Source organism: Mixophyes fleayi, chromosome 5 (genome assembly GCF_038048845.1).
Source record: "Mixophyes fleayi isolate aMixFle1 chromosome 5, aMixFle1.hap1, whole genome shotgun sequence".
Classification (NCBI taxonomy): domain Eukaryota; kingdom Metazoa; phylum Chordata; class Amphibia; order Anura; family Limnodynastidae; genus Mixophyes; species Mixophyes fleayi.
The window spans coordinates 126,597,464-126,616,600 of NC_134406.1; the positions used below are offsets into that span (position 1 = coordinate 126,597,464).

General features: G+C 44.9%; 1 protein-coding gene across 3 annotated transcripts in view; it reads right to left on the reverse strand.

Moving 5' to 3' along the window:
• The window catches only part of GALNT1 (polypeptide N-acetylgalactosaminyltransferase 1), a 404,402-nt gene that overhangs the window by 317,426 nt on the left and 67,839 nt on the right, over positions 1-19,137 (reverse strand). The window lies entirely within an intron of this gene.

A 19,137-nucleotide genomic window follows, 5' to 3' on the forward strand; every position in this document is an offset into this window, starting at 1 on the left:
TCATCTCCATGCCCGGGAATTCTTTAAGTACCATCTGCTAAGATATTGGTTTAATTCCCTCCCAAGACAGGGTTTAAGTATTCCACCGCCTTCGGCTTTGCTATATACGAAGTTGCCAAAAGGAGACAACAAAGCCAACATAACCTTCTGGTACCATTTTTTCCTTTCCCCCTACATTAGAGAATAAAACTAAAATACAATTGCAATGGAAAGTAGACATCCATCTTGACCTAGCTAGTGACCAATGGGAAGCTATTTTCCTGAACTGTTACCTAATATTTCAATGTATCAATCTTACAGAAATGAAGATAAAATTCATTAACAGGCTATAACTCACTCCGGCCAGACACCCCACGATGTGGCCCGCTTAATTGACATTCTGCTGGCGTGAGTGCAATGTACTAGGAGACTTGATACACATATTTTGCAATTTCCTCCTTATTCAGATGTTTTGGGTGCACGTCTTTGCTTTAGCCAATAAAGTAATTACCCAGACTCTTTCCCCTACCCCATAGGCTCCCTTGTTATTCCATTACCCTCCACAATTCCTGTTACATGCCAAACATGACTTTAGCCATATCCTGATCGCTGCACGCAACACTATAGCCCAGTCCTGGAAGTCAACACACCGACACCCTGTGAAGAAAGTAGTGTCTCTTTTAAACAAATAATTAACTCCTAAAGTTTAATATTCTCTCCTGCAACTATATATCTATATATATCAAAAAGCAATATAAAAGTGTAAATGGCACTATTCACAAAATCAAGTTCAGTTTATAACTGTCCTAATGTGTATAGTCCAAACAGCAGCAGTGCAGAAGAGATTTAGAATGGCATACACAGTCTCATGTTTAAGCGGCAGCCCAATTGCATATTACCAGATGGTCAATCCGGACGAAAATAAATCTACAAAAGATAGAAAAGCAGGGCACCTCATGGTGTAATATTAGATTGTGAGATAATATGTTTACAAAGTGGTATGCGTACCAGATGTAAACTTTGACAATGCTCATAACATGTAGAAGTCAACTGGTTCTCAGGATCCTTCCGTCTGGATCTCACCACATAGATAAAAAAATGATGGAAATCGATAATCATGTAGTATGTTTCGTAAAATTCTCATTAATCACCCAGTGCTTAAGTTCATTGATCACCGTATTATTTAAACCACACCAGTGGGTTAGTTCACACAGAAAACATGCTTGTTACACACCAATTGGTATTCCACGTACCAGAAAAAATTTCACATATGGCTTATCTGTTACTGGATGCTTGCATCAAACTATTGCATATGGAAATATTTCTCCTCATTAACTCCACAGATAATGCATGAAAAGGAATAATGATTGATATAGTGTAGTATATAAGTAACACATTTATTTCAATAAAAATGCAATAGTTGCACTCACATAAGGCAAAAGAATAAACAGCATATCTGTATATCCAGCATTAAGACCTCAGCAGTAGAAAAGCATCTGACTCTTACCACCGATCACAATTTGTAGTCTCACACTGTATATTGGCAGCCTTAATGTCCACAGAAAACAGCACAATACTTTAACTATATATATATATATATATATATATATATATATATATATATATATATATGTATATATATATATATATACACACATACACATACACACACACAGCCGGATTTAGACCTCATGGTGCCCTAGGCAAGATATTGGTATGGGCCCCAGCCCCCCCTATGCCCCCCACGCCGCCCCACCCCAGCCCCCCACACTCCCCCCAGCCCCCCGCCTTCCTGAAACAATCCATAGCATTATATTTTTTTTAGCATAGCATATACTCCTATTGTTAAGTAGAAGGGTAAGCTATGTGCCGCCGCACATCATGCTAGTGGCGTATAGGAGCTAGCTGTAGGCTTCTGTCCCTGCCAGATTTGTGGCTGTGTTTAGCAATATGTTTAAGCAGTGCCTTGATGTGTCTGGAAAAGTCTTACAAAATAAAGTATCAGCATTTACAACAAAGCAGTCAGTTTCAGACTTATACTGATACTGGAAGGATTTCAATCACCAATGCACAGTACAATATACATCAGAACAAGTGTGGTCTGCATAAATTCAGATATATGGAAATCACAAAGGAATTGTGTGAAATTACTTTCTTAAAATACTATACAGTTTATAATGCACAGCTAAAATAATTATAATGTTTACTTAGGCTACTTTATTTCATACTGAGCACTAATCAATAGTTTAAGTATTTATTCCTAGTATGTGGCATTGAGCCATTATATGTACGGTATGTTTGTCTTGCTACTTTCTATCAGTAGATAAAATATACAGAATATTGACATTGTGGGAAAAGTCTACCCAGAATTTGTAAAGAATTAGTAAAGAATGTAAAGCATTATGTATCATCAGTGCTGGAAGTGAGGGTGTATGTGTGGCACTTCTTCACCCCACTTCCTTGCAAGCAGCATATATCCTCTACAAGCAGATACATGTGAGTATAAGACAGTTGTTGCATCCACCTGATGAGACTGCTGTTGTTGCTGAGCACCCCCTTCCTGTACTCTTCTTATCAGCACCTGGACCCCTTTACATCACCAGCCCGCCTGCAGCTCACAGGGAGATCTCTCAAAGTTGTAACGTCATTGCCCAAAGACGTTGAAGTCTGCCTGCACCCCAGAGAATCATCAGCCTCTCCAAATTACTCTATTTGCTTGTGCCTGAGGTCTATCACCACTTCAGCTCCCAGCTTACCTCACATCAATGGGCTCCCAGTCCCTTCCGAATCTGGAACTGCCCCCTGGTGCAGTGTGAGTCGCGGCACCGCCCCCTCCCCGCGACTCGCGGGTGCTGCGAATCGGGGGAGGGGCCGTTTGTTTTTTTGGTTTTTTTTACTCCTTTGTCCCCCCCATCTGGCCCCCAGAGAGCCGCTAGGCCCTAGGCAGGTGCCTAGGTTGCCTAGCGGTAAATCCGGCCCTGCACACACACACACACACAACCATAGAAAAATGTTAATGAAATTAAAACGAACTACAGTTAGTGTGTTCCCAGGATCTACAGCTTACTAGAATAAGGAAGCACAGATGTCAGGAAATACACAGCAGTACAGTGTGTGGGTCACAATTTTCCAGAAGTGATTTATATGATCGGATATACAAAGCAAACTAACTTTAGCTTTGACATGTTTTTACTACAATTTGTCCTTTAATTATACTTAATGACATGTTTCAATGTTCACTTTTCACATACAATAGGTGACTTGTTAGTTTCAACTAGTTTTGTGACTTTTAAATGTTGGTGAAATACACAAGACTAAATTTTACTGGCTCAAAAGGGGGTATTCAATCGGCCGCGTTACTGTTAAAAAGCAACGTGGGATAAAACTACCGTAATTATGGTATAAAACTACTGGGATAAAAACTACCGAATTGAATTCCCTCCAAAAGATGATAGAAATATGTCTCTAGTTGTACTAAAATTGAAAAATGATGCAAATTTTAGAACACCTATAAAAACAAATTTATCGACACCTTTACTTTAAAGCTTGAATTTGTAATAAAAATAATAAACTCCTATCTAGGTGGATGCAATTTTCCAAGGCAATGGTTCACTTGCTTGCTATTTGCCAATACTTTAAAAAAGTTGAAAATATCCTGAATTTGGGAGACTCAACAGCAAAGCAATCTGTCCACAGGTGGGGTTCTTTCGCAGTGCTCACTTGTGTCGTGGTTTGTGCCACTTCTCAAAAATCTCTTCACAAAAGAGTTTCGATTATTTTAATTGTTTTGGTGATATGCAAAAAGAAAAACTGTGGAATACGTATGTAATTACTTTTAAAAATTAGTTTCCTTATTAACATCTACACCTTAAATTTGTATTTGATAATTTATTCTTCGTTTTTAACAATGCATTACTGCAAAGGTGGCCAGCTCTCGAGCCGCATTCAGCTCTTTGAGTTTAAAATTGTGGCTTCTGGCCGGGAGTATCAATAAAGCACAGTTCTCAGAGTGCCGACAGCCACAGATTTGCATGAATCGGATTGCTCATCTGACCGACAGCAGCTGTGTCATGTGACCTCAACTCAATGCCGGCAGTAAGTGGGGTAAGCAATGCAGGGAGCTCCTCACCACCTGACGTACCTGCTTGTCCGCCAGCACATTTTAAAAAACAAAACCATTAGAAAAAAGGCCCGACACCCTCCTCTTCCTCCCCTCCGCTCTCACTGACCACAAACTAAATTATTTTTTGACTCTCAGAGTGAGGCAAGATTGATAAAACTTTTCTGGAATCCCCATATTGTGACTGACAAAGGATACAAATGTTAAAGTGATATGTGGATTAGGCACGGAGATGTGAAATTTTTTTATGAGCTTGTGATTTCCACTGCATTTTGATTTCAAGCGCCGTTTGTTTAAAGTGTTGAGTTAGATCCAGTAAGGAGTTGAATCCAGGAAGGGGTTTAATCTGGTAAGGGTCTAGAAAAGGCTAGTACTTTTGAGTTCACTGTAGGCTGTCAGAAGTTAAGATAGTCATAATAAGACGAGTGGTAGCAGGCATGATGATCTCACTCAATGCATATCTTTTCATATGTATGCACACTTGGAGCAAGTGTTTCAAGGTTTATACCTCTGTGAGAAATGTGAGCAATTGGTCTCTTTGGAAACCCATGTAACTGATCTAAAGTAGACCATTGAAGCATTGAGAGAAATTGCCAGAGTTTACAGCTCATCCTTGATGAGTTAGCTGAGCAGGTTGGAGCAGAGACAGAGGAGGATGCACAGATAGGTAGCTGGGTAACAGTTACTAGGGGTAGCAGAGGGAGGAAGAGGCAGACCAGTTCTGAGCTAAGCAATCCCAGCAGATTTGTCAGGTTGGATGAAGATACTTTGGAAGGCAGCTCAGAAATATTAGAGTTGGGTGAGACTGCTTCCTCTAGCAACCAGGGGAACGGTCTTTCCAGCATAGAGGGAACCAAAGTTACTCAGGGACCCAGGCAGATTGTGGTGGTGGTAGGGATTCAATATTAGGAAGGTAGATAAGGCAATCTGTTACAGGGACCATGCATGCCGAACAGTGTGTTGTCTCCTGGGTGTTGGGCTCGGACTATTGCCGATCAATTGAACAGATTGTTGGGAGGGGCTGGGAATGACCCCGCGGTTTTGGTGCATGTTGGTACCAATGACCGAGTTAGAGGAAGAAGGGGTGTCCTAAAGAATGATTTCAGGGACATAGGTCGCAAACTTAAGACATACAAGGTAGTATTTTCAGAAATACTACCAGTGCCGCGTGCTAGTCCAGGGAGGCAGCGGGAGATTAGGGTTGCTAATGTGTGGCTAAAAAAGATTGGTGTAGGAAGGAGGGTTTTGGATTCCTAGAGCACTGGGCTGATTTCTCGATCAGTTGCCATCTTTATTGTCATGATGGATTGCAACTGAATGAGGAGAGGGCTGCTGTGCTTGGGGAGAGGATGGTTAGAAGGTTTAAGGAGATTTTAAACTAGGTTTCTGGGGGGGGTCAAGCAAGTATTTAAGGGATAGACATTGAAAGTAGTAACTAGGAATTTCACAAGAGTCTTTTAGGGTGGAGAGGGGTGAAAGGGAAGTATAGACGATAAGGAGAAGCCCTTGTTAAAGCAAAAAGAAATACCTAAGGGAGGCAATAGACTTAAGTGTATGCTTGCAAATGCAAGAAGCCTGACAGGTAAAATGGGGGAGTTAGAACTAGTAGCAATGAAAGAGCAATATGAAATTATAGGTATTACGGAAACCTGGTGGGATGATACACATGACTGGGCAGTTGACTTGGAAGGCTATTCTCTCTTCAGGAGAGATAGGGTAAATAAAAGGAAAGGAGGAGTATGTCTTTATGTTATGCCAGAGTTGAAACCAAGTATTCAGAAAGTTACAGCTAGGGGAAATAGCTTTCTGAGCATGCTAAAACACCATTACATGTCCCAATTAGTATAGGTACTAACTAAGAACCGGACTATACTGGACCTAGTAATAAATAATTTAAACATAACATCAAATATTCAAGAAAGCGAGCACATGGGAAACTGTGATCAGAATATTGTCTCATTTGAAATTCGTTTCGAGAAGCAACGGTATAAGGCGGCGGTTCCCAAAGTGTGCGCTGCGGCTCCCAGGGGTGCCGCGGCGCTGTCACTGGGGTGCCGCGGGCAAGCCATAAAAAAAAAAGAACACAAACTTACCAATCCGCGCCGCGCCGGGACCCAGCAGACTCCTCTCTCCCGCAGCTGTCACTGACGTCGATATTCAGTGACAGCTGCGGGAGAGAGGAGTCTACTGGGTCCCGGCGCCGCGCGGATTGGTAAGTTTGTGTTCTTTCTTTCTTTTTATGGCTGGCGCGGGGCAAAGTTAGAGGATCGTAACAGCAGAGGGGGACAGCGTGGCAGCAGAGGGGGGGCAGCGTGGCAGCAGAGGGGGGGCAGCGTGACAGAGGGCAGCAGAGGGGGGGCAGCGTGACAGAGGGCAGCAGAGGGGGGGCAGCGTGACAGAGGGCAGCAGAGGGGGGGCAGCGTGACAGAGGGCAGCAGAGGGGGGGCAGCGTGACAGAGGGCAGCAGAGGGGGGGCAGCGTGACAGAGGGCAGCAGAGGGGGGACAGCGTGACAGAGGGCAGCAGAGGGGGGACAGCGTGACAGAGGGCAGCAGAGGGGGGACAGCGTGACAGAGGGCAGCAGAGGGGGGTCAGCGTGCCTGGGGCAGAGGGGGCAGAGTGTCTGGATGCAGAGGGGGCATTTTTGCATACAACTAAATAAGTATTTCTGTCCTGACCTAAATACTTATTACAATTTTTTGACCCAACTACTTCTAAAACAGGACTGCTCAGTAATTATTTTGGAGGGGTGCCCTGAAAAAATTTGGAGACTAAGGGTGCCGCGAACTGCAAAAGTTTGGGAACCACTGGTATAAGGGATCAACTAGGACTTTAAACTTTAGAAAGGCAAATTTGAATATGCTAAAGGAGTCTATAAAGTGTATAGACAGACATGGTTTTGAAAGAAAAAATACGGAAAAAAAGTGGGATGTCTTTAAAATGTTGTTGGAAACACACATATAACTTCAATCCTATAGGAAATAAATGTAAAATAATTAAGTCTAAACCAATGTAGCAAATTAAAAAGGTAAAATAAATGCAAAGGAATAAGCGTGTATTTAAATTGTTTAAGTCTGAAGAGTCCTTCTGTAGGTATAAGGAAATAAAAACATGTAAAAAGGAAATTAGACAGGCCAAATTAGAAAGTGAAAAACAAGTTGCAAAAGAAAGTCAAACCCTAAAATGTTTTTTTAAGTATATAAATGGCAAAAGTATTAAAAAAAAATAATATAGGACCCCTAAGAATTGAAATGAGTGGATTGATAAAATGATACTGAGGAAAAAGCAGAGGCATTAAACACTTTCATTTCTTCAGTATTTACTAGAGAGGAACAAGTAGTAGGAACAATAGATAGGACACAGAAATGAAACCGTACCATTAATTAATACTTGGCTGACAAAGGAAGAAGTAGTCCAAAGGCGACTGAAGAATATTAAGAAAAATGAAGCTCCTGGTCTAGATGGCACACACCCAAGGGTTCTTATGGCGCTAAAGTCAGAAATAGCTAGTCCACTATTCTTATTTTCATAGATTTAACATCATCAGGCTCAGTACCAAGGGACTGGCGAATAACAGATGTAATGCCGTTGTTTAAAAAGGGGACGAGATCACAACCAGGGAATAATAGACCTGTAAGCCTGACATCAATAGTGGGGAAACTACTGGAAGGTATACTAAGAGATAGTATTCAGGATTACTTGGTGTGTAATAAGATTATTCGTGGGAATCAACATAGATTTGTGAGGGATAGGTCATGTTAAAGTAATCCAATTAGTTTCTACGAGGAAGTTAGTGGGAGCTTAGACCAGGGCAGCACAGTAGATGTGGTCTACTTAGATTTTGCAAAGCCCTTTGATACAGTGCCACACAGGAGGATGGTTTATAAAAAAAAGGGAACTGGGTCTAGGAAACATTTGAACTTGGATGGAAAACTGGTTAGAGAATAGGTAACAGAGTTGTGATAAATGGAACATTTTCAAATTGGTCAAAAGTTTGTGGAGTACCTCAAGGTTCCATGCCGGGGCCACTCCTTTTTAATATATTTATTAATTAACTTTTGTGATGGTTAAGAGAATAAAGTTTCCATTCTTGCAGATAACACTAAACTCTGTAAAGTAATAAAAATCAGAGCAAGATTCTCACTAGCTTCTCTACAGAAGGACTTAAACTGGAGGATTGGGCGGCCAAATGGAATATAAGGTTTAACATAGATAAGTGTTAGGTTATGCATTTAGGGATCAAAAACAAGCACGCAATCTATAAATTAAATGGGACTAATTTAGGGGAATCTGTGACTGGATCACTTATAAATAACTTATGGTATAAATTTATACAAAGCAAAAACCGCACGTCGCTAATTTATATAAATTGCCAATGCACTTATGTTTGATAGTGTATATTTTAATATAGGAAATCCTTATTTCTGAGACCAGGGAAAGAAATTTGTTTCTTGTTTAACCTTGCAAGTGGAGATGCACTATTTCTGGAGATATATATCTGATACAATAATCCTTTGTGGATTGAGGTCTTTTGTGTATTGTGATGTGGGGAAATGGCTTGTTTGGGGTTTGTACCTTTCTTTGGGAATGTGTATTATGCAACTATCTGAAGAAAGGATTCATGTTAATTAGACCCTTTGATTTGCTAGATTTCCTGTCTATGAAATAAGAATCAGGAAATCACAGTAATGTTTTAGGAAATCATAGATAAGTGTAAATATTGTTAGCTTTACATTGCAGGTAAATTCATGTTTTGGTAAACAGGTTACATCCTGATTCTAAAAGTATCTCAGACCTTGAGGGGGCTGGCTTACCCAGTGGGGCTGTGTTCAAATGTATATAAATGCACAGTTTTGTTTTGTATTAAAAGTTGTTCTTCCGATTTCATATAATCATAAAATCGGTGTGACTGCAAACAAACATCACTTGCTTCAAAGACCTGCTTGAAAATATCTTCGACGCTGAAAATCCTGTGACCTACAAATCAGACCCAAAATCTTATCAGTTTCCAGATGTTTGGGGTTTGAACACAGCTTTTCCGGTACCACCGCTCTGCCTGCAACCCTGCAGCTCTAGTCCATCCACAGCAATCCTGATCCATAGTAAGAGGTCAGGAGTACCAGTCCAGGTACACCAGTAACGGGGTACACTTGCACCGTCAGAAGAACCTGGGTAATGGATGCAGTTAAGGAGTCCAGTGGTGGCAGAATTTCTAAGCCCCTCCTACTGCGGTGTCGAAGTCAGCAAATTGGATAAAGTCATTTCAATTAAAGTCTAGCAAACTTGGTTGTCGCTGTCTGAAAAGATGCGTATGGTACGCATCTACGTACAAGGGCACGCTATGGCGTGAAAGGGCGTACGCATCCACTACACGTGGCAGCAACAGTAATTGGTCTTTTACCATACATTCGCACAAACACGCATACTTATAAAATAGTACACATAAATGGTAGTTGCAACACAGTCAGTTATGTCGAAATATAGTAGTATTTATATGTTATATCAGAGTTACATGCATATTAGTGAAATACACGGAACAGGTTGAAGGAATCACATCATGAGTGGTATCATAATGAACCTTGTTACATATCCTACTGTTTGGTTCACTCTGTGAGGGAATGGCAGAGTGCATACACAAGTTATGAATGATAGGGAATTATGAACTACTTAAGACTAAGGAATCCTGGCGGGAAGAGCAAAGCATACCCCCTGCAGAGATGACCCCCCCTCCTTTGGATTCCTTAGGATGAACCAGCCAATGATTGACAACCCCTTGGACATTCCTGAGACCTGGACCAATAGATGCAAGCTATACCATCTTCATTGTATTACTGTATTTGATTGTGTATATAAGCAGCAGCTTGGGATCCAGAGTGCAGACATCTTGTCCCCAGACTTCAGGATTGAATGACTGCACTGGATCCAGAGCGCCTGCGATAAGTAACGGCTGCATTTACTATTACTTCGCTTGAGCATATTATTCTACTTATTAGGAATAAATCTCTGTGCTTTGGAAACACAAATCGAGGTTCGACAATCGTTATTGGTTAGCGACAATACGCACATAACAGCGGCAAGAGGGGGCATTTGGGATAACAAAAGGGAACGGTTGCAAAGTAAGCCCAGACAGTTCCCAGCAGCAACCGACAGTGTGGCATAGGCAGTCCATCCTGTCAAAGATTTTCTGGTGGCAAGAGGAGGGATAAGCGCAGGCGGCTTCTTGTGCACCAGTCAGGAGAGCAGAGTTATTCAGGAGAGGAATAACTAGCCAAGAGAACGCAAAGGAAGTCTAATTATGGTAAAATGTCCAAGATGGACCTTGAGATACGGTGCCAAGCAAAGAAGATAGAAATTTCTTACACAGCGACAAGGAGCAAAATGAAAAAGGTGCCGAGCCTGGAATGCGCAGTACAGGTCAGCAGATAAGGAAGCTGACATTGACCTGCAGGAGACATTAACTTCACACCTAGAGGTACCTGCAGTAACATCCCAGAACACAGCACCTGTTTCCAACAACAGTCCCCTCCCACAGAGTGGACCGGTAACGCAAATTTATCAGCGTGATGAGGGTAACTTTTCTGTACTAATGCAGCAGCAGGGGTCCCCGGGAGACAAAAAAAACTGAGGCGGAGCCGATGCCTATCGTCAAGTTGTGGGGCAATCGATGGGCATCAGCTCCTGCAGGGGCCTTTGCTTTGCCCCAATTGGGCTCTCTTCACTTTTCCAAAATTGATGACACCGTTGGAGATATTGATGGACATCTGCAGGTGTTTGGAATGACTTGTAGCCTCCATGACTTGCCCAAACAGGAGTGGGTAAAGTATCTGGTTCCCACGCTACAAGGAAGTGCAGTGGAAGCTTATCGAGGACTGGCCCCAGAGGACTGTGCAGACTGCGACGTGGTAAAACGGGCCCTCCTTAAGCGCTATGTTATTACCCCGGAGACGTAGCGGCAGAAGTTTTGGGACTTGAATAAAAGCATGCATATCAGTCATGAGCAATTTGACAAAAAGTTGCTACAGTTGGCAACAAGATGGATTAATGGATCTGACGCCAAGTCCTGGGAGGAATTAGTGGACTTAATTTGCAGAGAACAATTTCACAAACGGTGATGCAGCATCGGTGATGCACCACTCCTGCACCAGAGGCCCAGTTGGCGGATCAGTATGTGGCAGTGAGGCCACACTGGCAGAAGCATCAGGTTAACAGCCAACTCCAAAGGACTCCACAATCAGCGGGACACCCCTTTACTACTCACCCCTAAAAGCAAAATACCTAACCCTTCGGGTACCATCGAAGCCCAGAATGGAAAGATAGTGCTACAGCTGCGGAAAAAACGGTCATTTAAGTATGGACTGTCCCAGCACCCCAGACTCGTGCCCCTAATCCGATTCCTGTGTCCCGGTTGACTTGCTTAACTAGCGAAGGTGAGCCATTAGAGACCCCTGACAGCCCAATAGAGTGTGGCGTGTCTGAAGTTAACTCAGCAGTCACGTTTGTCCAAAAGACTCCCCAAAAACATGAGGAACCTGCAGCAGGGTCCAAGTGGGACCCCTGCAGGGAGAAGGACTGAGAGACTCGGGTGCTCACTACAGTTATGGGTGCCCCTATCTTATTGATCCTGCTGCAGTATTGCAGGGTCGCACTGCCAAAGTTACAGTGGCAGATGGACTGGAGAAGGAAGTGCCTGTTCCAAGGGTGTATCTGGACTGGGGAGAGGAGTTGCGAGATGTTACCGTTATGGATGGAACCCAACTGATGTGATTTTGGCAAACGATGATGGGGGTGGAATTGTGACCGCATTTGTCAACTCTATTAACCGGAGCCAAGCTGCTAAACTAATCTTCAGGATCTACTCCTGCACAACCCAGCCCAGCCCAGAGGAAAAGACCACAGCTGCTATTTCTTCAGGAAACAGCCCTTTGCCTTTGGAAAGACTATGTCCGCTAACAACGGAGAGGACGGTGATGCTTCTGTCCCTAGCAGTATGCCAGCTCCAGCGGCGAGTATAGCTGACCACTGAGACCTCCCTTTGACTGACCCTGGTTACACCAACACAGACCCCCCTGCAGCATTTCTTGACTTAGACGATAGTGAGGGCTGCAGGGAAGAGTTCAGGGCAGCTCAGCTCTCTGATCCCTCACTGGAAGGCATGAGGCACCAGCCTTCCAGCGATGTCGTTGGAGTGTGACCTGGCGTAAAGGGTTGTTGTACCGTGTAGCTAGGAAGGTAGTTGGGGATAGACCAGTGTGGGAGCAAGTTCAACTGGTGGTACACGGGGCTTTCATGCGCAACTAGATGTCAGTTGCCCACGAAATCCCTATGGCGGGACACCGGGGAAGAGATTGAAAACTAAAGCGCCTGACAGAACTTTTTCTGGCCTAAGTCCTGTGATGTGTGTCAGAGTCCCGGGTGCCCCAATGCGCGTGCTCCCCTCAGGTCCTCGCCAATAGTTGGGGAACCTTTTCAGCGAGTGGCTGTGTATATAGTAGGTCTCCTGCCTGTGCCCAGTAGATCGGGAAAGAGAAACATCCTCACCGTGGTGAATTATGCTACCCGGTATCCAGAGACTGTAGCTCTGTCCTCCATAACTGTGGAAAAGGCAGCGGACGCGCTGCCAGGAGGATTTCACAGAGTAGGGTTTCTTAGCGAGATCCTAACCGATCAGGGGACGCAGTTCATGAGTGAACTGGTCCAGTGTCTCTGGGCCAAGTGCGGAAACTCTGTACTGCCCCCTACCATCCCCAGACTAAAGGACTGTGGGAGCGGTTCAATGGCACTCTGAAGCATACGCTAAGGGCATTTTTAACTTCGGAGGGGAAGTGGGGGGGACGGGAATGCTACCTGCCGCTCCTCCTGTTTGGAAAGGGGCCACAGGAGTATACCAGTTTATCCCCTTTTGGAGTACTATATGGCCGCAGGGTCAGTGGACCTCTTGGTCTGTGTTGGGAAGGGGAGCAACCCACCCAGGTTTTCCCTGTGGTGAAGTATGTGTTGAAGCTCAGGAGATCGGTTAGATAATCTCATGGGGCACGCGCAGGCTAACCTAGCAAAAGCACAGGCAAAACAGACTATGATCAGGGAGCATGTGCCAGAGTGTTTGAGGTAGGGCAGAAGGTCCTTGATCTGAAGCCCACGCACCAGAACAAGCTCCAGGCTGCCTGGGCTGGAGCGTACACGGTCTCAAAGCGTCTGAGTGACACTTACATGGTGTCATTTGATAGTGACGATGGGTGGCAGTGGACCTACCACATAAATATGTTGAAGGCATACCATGAGCGTGTGGAGGCAGTAGCGGCAATTAGCCGCTTACCGACTAAGGAACCAGGAAATGACCCACTACCTGACATCCTCGCCGATGCCAGAAGTGAAGGTGGTGTAGAGGAAGTGGGCTGGATGAGCAGTAGAGTGTCCGTCAGAGGAAGCAGCTTGAGGCAGTGTTGTGGTCCTTTGCGACTCAGTTCAGTAGGAAACCCAGTCAGACTTAGTTGGTGATGCACCATGTGGACACTGGTGATCAAAGGCCAGTTAGGCAACCCGCTTATCGGGTCTCAACAAAGGCCAAGGAAAATATATACAAGGAGGTACAGGAAATGCTTCAGCTAGGGGTGATCCTGCCTCATTCTGGATTTAGCAGCTGTGGTGGAAGAAGGTGTGAGACAGTGCTGTGAGTTCCACAGCAATACCTGGGGTGCAGCCCAGGAATACTGCAGGATCCTGGGGAAAAGGAGGAGGAGAGTCAACAGGCTTTGAGGCCTTGTCCACGCCCAAGCCCAGCAAAAAAAAAAATCATGCTGGATTTTTAGCCGGGAGAAGGCAGGAAACATCCGATACTCAGCCTGTGGAAGATAAGGTACCTCCGGATAAATATTTGAGAGAAAAAGGAGTTATCAAATCTGCAACAAAATCAGGTAAATTCACTCTGGCTTTACAGCCTAAGCGAAGTTGAATGCAGCAAAACAAGATCATGCTGGGATTTCAATGGAAGTAAAGCAGGGGAATTGTTGTGAATTGCATGTGGAAGAAAGATCCTGCTAAGGGAAAATTAGAGGCTGTAAAGAGCATAAGCGAGTCTGATGTGACTGTGTGTCACCTTTTATCATCTGTGTTGCCTTTGAGCAAAGTGGATGGAACAATGGACAGTGAAAAGCAGCTTGTTAGTAAAAGTCAGTCTGCAGTTTTTGACAGTGATATGGCTGGTGAGAGGTTAACCAGTCAGCCTGTGAGTAATGAAGATTATCCCCACTGCACTCCCTCTGCATCATGTGCTACGTCAGTTATGGAAATTCCCCAGGCTCCTGAGGCAGGCCCTGTGGCAGGAGTATCAGACATTGCAGATGTTAACACCAAATTGGCTACTCACCCTGAAGGGGTTAATGCAAAAGTTGAATTGCCAGATTCTTAACAAAGTGAAGCTGAGAAAGTGTTGTTGCCAGAGCCGATTCGTCAACTAGAGTCAGAGGTTGTCAAGCTGCGCAGACAGATTGCCGTGAAAAGGAAAAAAAAGGAATTGTGCTTACAGTTCGGACCGGGCCGTATACAACCGCAAATTAGTGGTTATGGAAGCTGAATTGTTAGAAAAGATCTGCAGGAAGAACTTTCTAAGGGATCAGCATGATCAGGAGAGTAAAAAGAAAATTTTTCAGCTCTCTGAGGACTCTGGGCAGTTATCCGCAAGTGAGCCTGTTCAGCCTGATGATAGCGTGCCAGTTAACCCATTGTATATAACACCATTAGAGCCCTGGAGGGGGAACCGCTCGTGATGGGATCACAAACTGCCGCTGCAGAGGTGGAGGGGTTTGCACACACGGCGGCAGTCACTGCGGCTGGGCCAGCGTCCTCTTCTCCGTCCTCGATTGCAGTGATGCAGCCGGCGGTTCAGTGGTGTCCTGGAGGCGGAAGCTGAGTCATCGGCAAGTGCGGCACTTCTGGTGGTTATGGAGAGAGAGAGCAAGCGGGCTCAGCTGCATATTCCAGTGCAGGAGACTAAAGCTGATGGCAGTGTGAATTGGTGCGCTGGTAACCTAGCAACTGTGGACTGTGACTCTAAGTTAAATAATGATCTGCCGGTTTATGTTGCTTCTGTAAATACTGCTTCTAATGCCAAGCCTAATTTTGACAAAAATGCTTTATCCCCAATACAGACTAAGGTAATTGAAACAGTGTTTGGTCCATTAAAAATAGCGGAGGGTACCAAGGCTGCCTTTAAAGTAAGAAGCTGCTGCCAGTGTAATGCCAAATATGCTTTCACTGTCAGAAAGTGCTGATAGCTCAGTGAGTATGGGAGGTGCTGCAAGGCAAAGCTCTCTTTCAATTTGTAAAGCTATTGATTCATGTGTGGTTCAGGCTTCTGCTTCTTTAGGGGTTAATAGTTCAAAGCATATGACAGGCAATAGCGTGGGGCAGAATAGCATTTGTTCTAGTGTTGTTTCTCTAAATGAGAATCAGGTTCCCACTACATCCACTGTAGTAGTGGGGGATACAGCAGCAGTTGCCCCTGTATCTGGTAAAATTTCCTATGCTAGGGCTAGGGCAACCAGAGAGATAGGGACAATACGTCTCATTTCCACTCTCTGCCACAGTCCCAACCGCAGACAACAGGGCAGCCTTTTAAACGGAGAAATGTTGTGCAATTAAAGTACATAAGGAAATAGTCTTTTCCAAACCGTACAGACTTTATAAGCTTGTTATTTTCCCAATTTCGCTTCAATGCATCTGATCTGTTCGCGTGTATTCATCCCATAAGCTCCCCGGAATATGATGTGAGTTTTAGGTCTTACCGGGCTCTTGAGATGTTTTGGTCTAAGTGGGCAAATCTTAAAAATACCAACCCGTGGTCAAGCTACAGGGCTGTTCCCATAACTCGGCAGGAAAAAGTAAAGATTACAATTCTTGTCCGGAACGAATCTATCCCAGTAGCAGATCTAGCGTTCTAGCTCAATAGATATGCCCATTATTAACCCCATTAGAAAAAGTCCCAGATCCCAGCTGTCATGTCTGGGGCGACGGGTGGTCAGCCGTAGTCCATCTGCGATGCACGGAGGAATATTCCATCCTTGGCTTTTATTGGCCGAGATCGTATCCAATGCTTTTTTCCCTGGGCAGCCAAGGATGTGCCATCGCTGCGGTGACTTCCGTCACCTCAGCGTGAACTGTCCGGTGACCAAGTGTGAGCATTGTGGAGGCTTGGGGCATGAGACGCGCCAACGTAAGATCATTAGATGTAGTCTCTGTGGTGTAATAGGGCACCCCTTTAGCCGTTGTCCCCAGGCTTTCCACAATGTGGGTGAAATTCCGGATGGTGAACTGGCTCGGGTTGCAGAATTAGAGAAAAAAAAATTCTGTTGTTCAACTGGCACCTGATTCTGCTCTGATGAAACCTGTTCCTGCACAGAGGAGGGTACGGTCAGTGACTGTGGTGGAGAAAGCAGTAGAGGAGTCATTTATAGTCCCAAAGAAGAAGGGTAAGAAAGGGTAAGAAAGGGTGTGGAGTTAGCTTAGAAAAAGGGGAATTGATTGTGGAAAATAAATTCCTTGTTCTTTCAAGCGATGAGGAAGCAGAAGGGGATGTGGTGAGGTAGGTGGATGGGAGTTTGGTACTTAGACCTAAAGGTAATGAAAAGGAAAAGCAAGCTCAAGGTAACAACAGAGGAGAAAAGTAAAAATAAATAAAAAGTGGCTTATCTGGTGGGTAAAGATTTCTTGAAGCCATCTGCAAGTTCCAAGGTTAATCCACTAAGTGTGGAAGAGTTAGCTCCTCAGTCTTCTCCCCCCTCCCCTACCCCCTTCTCAGGTATTTCCTTCTTCTTCGGTGGCCCCAGTTACTACCTCTCCCCCTGAGAAAATTGAATTCCAAGCCCTAAGTCCTTCCCCATTAACCAACCCCCTTTCTGTCCCTGTAGATCCAGGTCCTTCGGATCCTTTAGTTCCTATCCCTCTCGGACAGTGATAATGTCCAATCGGGTGTAAGCGTAAAGAGATGGGGTTCATCAGAAGAGAACTCCACCAAACGGGCAAAGAAGAAGTAATTTTGGGTCCTACTTCTAAAACTTTGTAAGGATGGCTTCCCAGCCTATAAGATTTACCACCATTAATGTGGCATCCATTCTGTCCGGACAAGCTCGTTACATGGCCTTTGATTTTTTTCAGCACGGTTCAGGCTGATTTTTTATTTTTGCAGGAGACCAGAATAGCCCGGCTTGCCGATCTACAAGCCAAGAGGGAGTGGAAGCATGGGTCCTCATATTGGTCTCTTGCGGTCGAGCCGTACGGTGGGGTGGTGGTCCTTTTTATCGACATAACTGTCCAACGAATTATAGAACTCCAAGTAGGAAGATGTATGATTTTGGATATCAACCTGAGAGGACACGACCCAAGATTGATTAATATCTATGGTCCACAAACCAAATGTGAAATGAAGGGTCTTTTCAGGGAGATAAAGCCATATATTTTTTTCGGCCTGGCAGATAGTCTTTGGTGGTGACTTCAACACTATTATTAGGACCAAGGACAGGGAAGGTTCAAGGACATCTATAGGCTATGACTCAATTTTTCTAGTTAGCATGACGAGGCAGGCGGGTCTGGTGGATGTGCATGTTCGCAATTCTCCAGCCCTCACGGGTTTCACTTATTATAGAGGTAGCTGATGGTCTAGGATAGTTTTTTTTGTTAAGGAGAGCTCAAAGACTTTGGCTCCTGAGCTGAAGTTGGTCTATGACCACGTTTACCTTAGTGTATCCTTGAATGCTTCAGGGACTCTTCAGAAAGGTAGGGGCCTTTGGCGCCTGAACGCTAAGCTCCTAGAGGAGGAGGTGATAGGACAGTCCTTTAGGGACTTTGAATCCCAAGAGACACTTTTGGAGGCAGGTTGGAGTAGGTCAGAGTGGTGGGAGGTATTTAAAGAGAGGACCCGGAGTTTCTTCCATGACCTGGTAGCTAGAAACAAGTTGCTAAGAAAAAATACCTATTTGGCATTAAGAAGGAAACTTGCATTCCTGATCTCTTAACAGGGAGATGGTGGGGAAATATCCTGAATGAAGGCTCAGATGAGAGAGGTGCAATATGACCGGTTGTCTTCCTTGGTTCTGGAGCGGGACTATGGGAAGTACCACTCGCACAACCCTTACCTGAACTGTAGGAAGCCGGTAGATATGCAAGAGGTGAGGGGCCTGTATGATGCCGAGGGTGTTCTCAGGGAAGATTAGGAGGGCATCCTTGGTGTTGTGCAGTCTTTCTACTCTGATCCCTTGTCTAAGAAATCACTAGACAAAGAGAAGATGGACCAGTTCCTGAGGGAGTGTTAGACAGTCACGGCGGCCGCGGGCACCGCCGCGACACTCAATACCTTCCTCTGACGTCCCGGCAGTCGCCATGACGACCGGGGAGTCACTTCCGGATCCTTGCCGAGGCAACGGTCGGAAGCTCTGTGCCCTGCGCTGCATCCCGGCAACGGAGGAAGACCTCCCTGTCTGCTTGTGACCTCTGACCTCAGCTTATTCCTTGATACCGTTGTCTGCTGCCGGCCTCTGACCTCTGCTTGGACTTCACTCCGCTGCTTGGGTTCTCCCTAGCCGGTGCACACTTCACGACCCTCTGCCAGTCTGCAGCCCAGTCTGTCCCCACCATCAGGGGCTCCAGTGAATACCTGACTGGTAGAGTAGACTCCGGGTTGTGTTGTGCCGGCTAGCGGGGTTCCTAACATTATAACCGGCCTAAACGTTTCGGAGACGAAGTTGGTATGGAAGAAAGCGGAACCAAATAGTCTCCTCTTCAAGCCCTGGCGGGTAATATTGAGACTCTATCAGATGATCCGGGAACTGTCCCAGCGTTTGTCCTCCCCAGACGGGGTCCCCCGGACTACACTGCTCAGTTCTGGTTCAGTTGATGAACCCAAGTTAAATTTGCCTTCTTTAATGCACTAGGCCTCATTTATGATGATCCAGATCGAGTTGCCTCTGCTGAGGCTCATCTACGGGTTTTAAAGCAAGCTCAACGTTCTGCAGAAGAATACTGCGCTGAATTCCGCAGATGGTCGCCTGA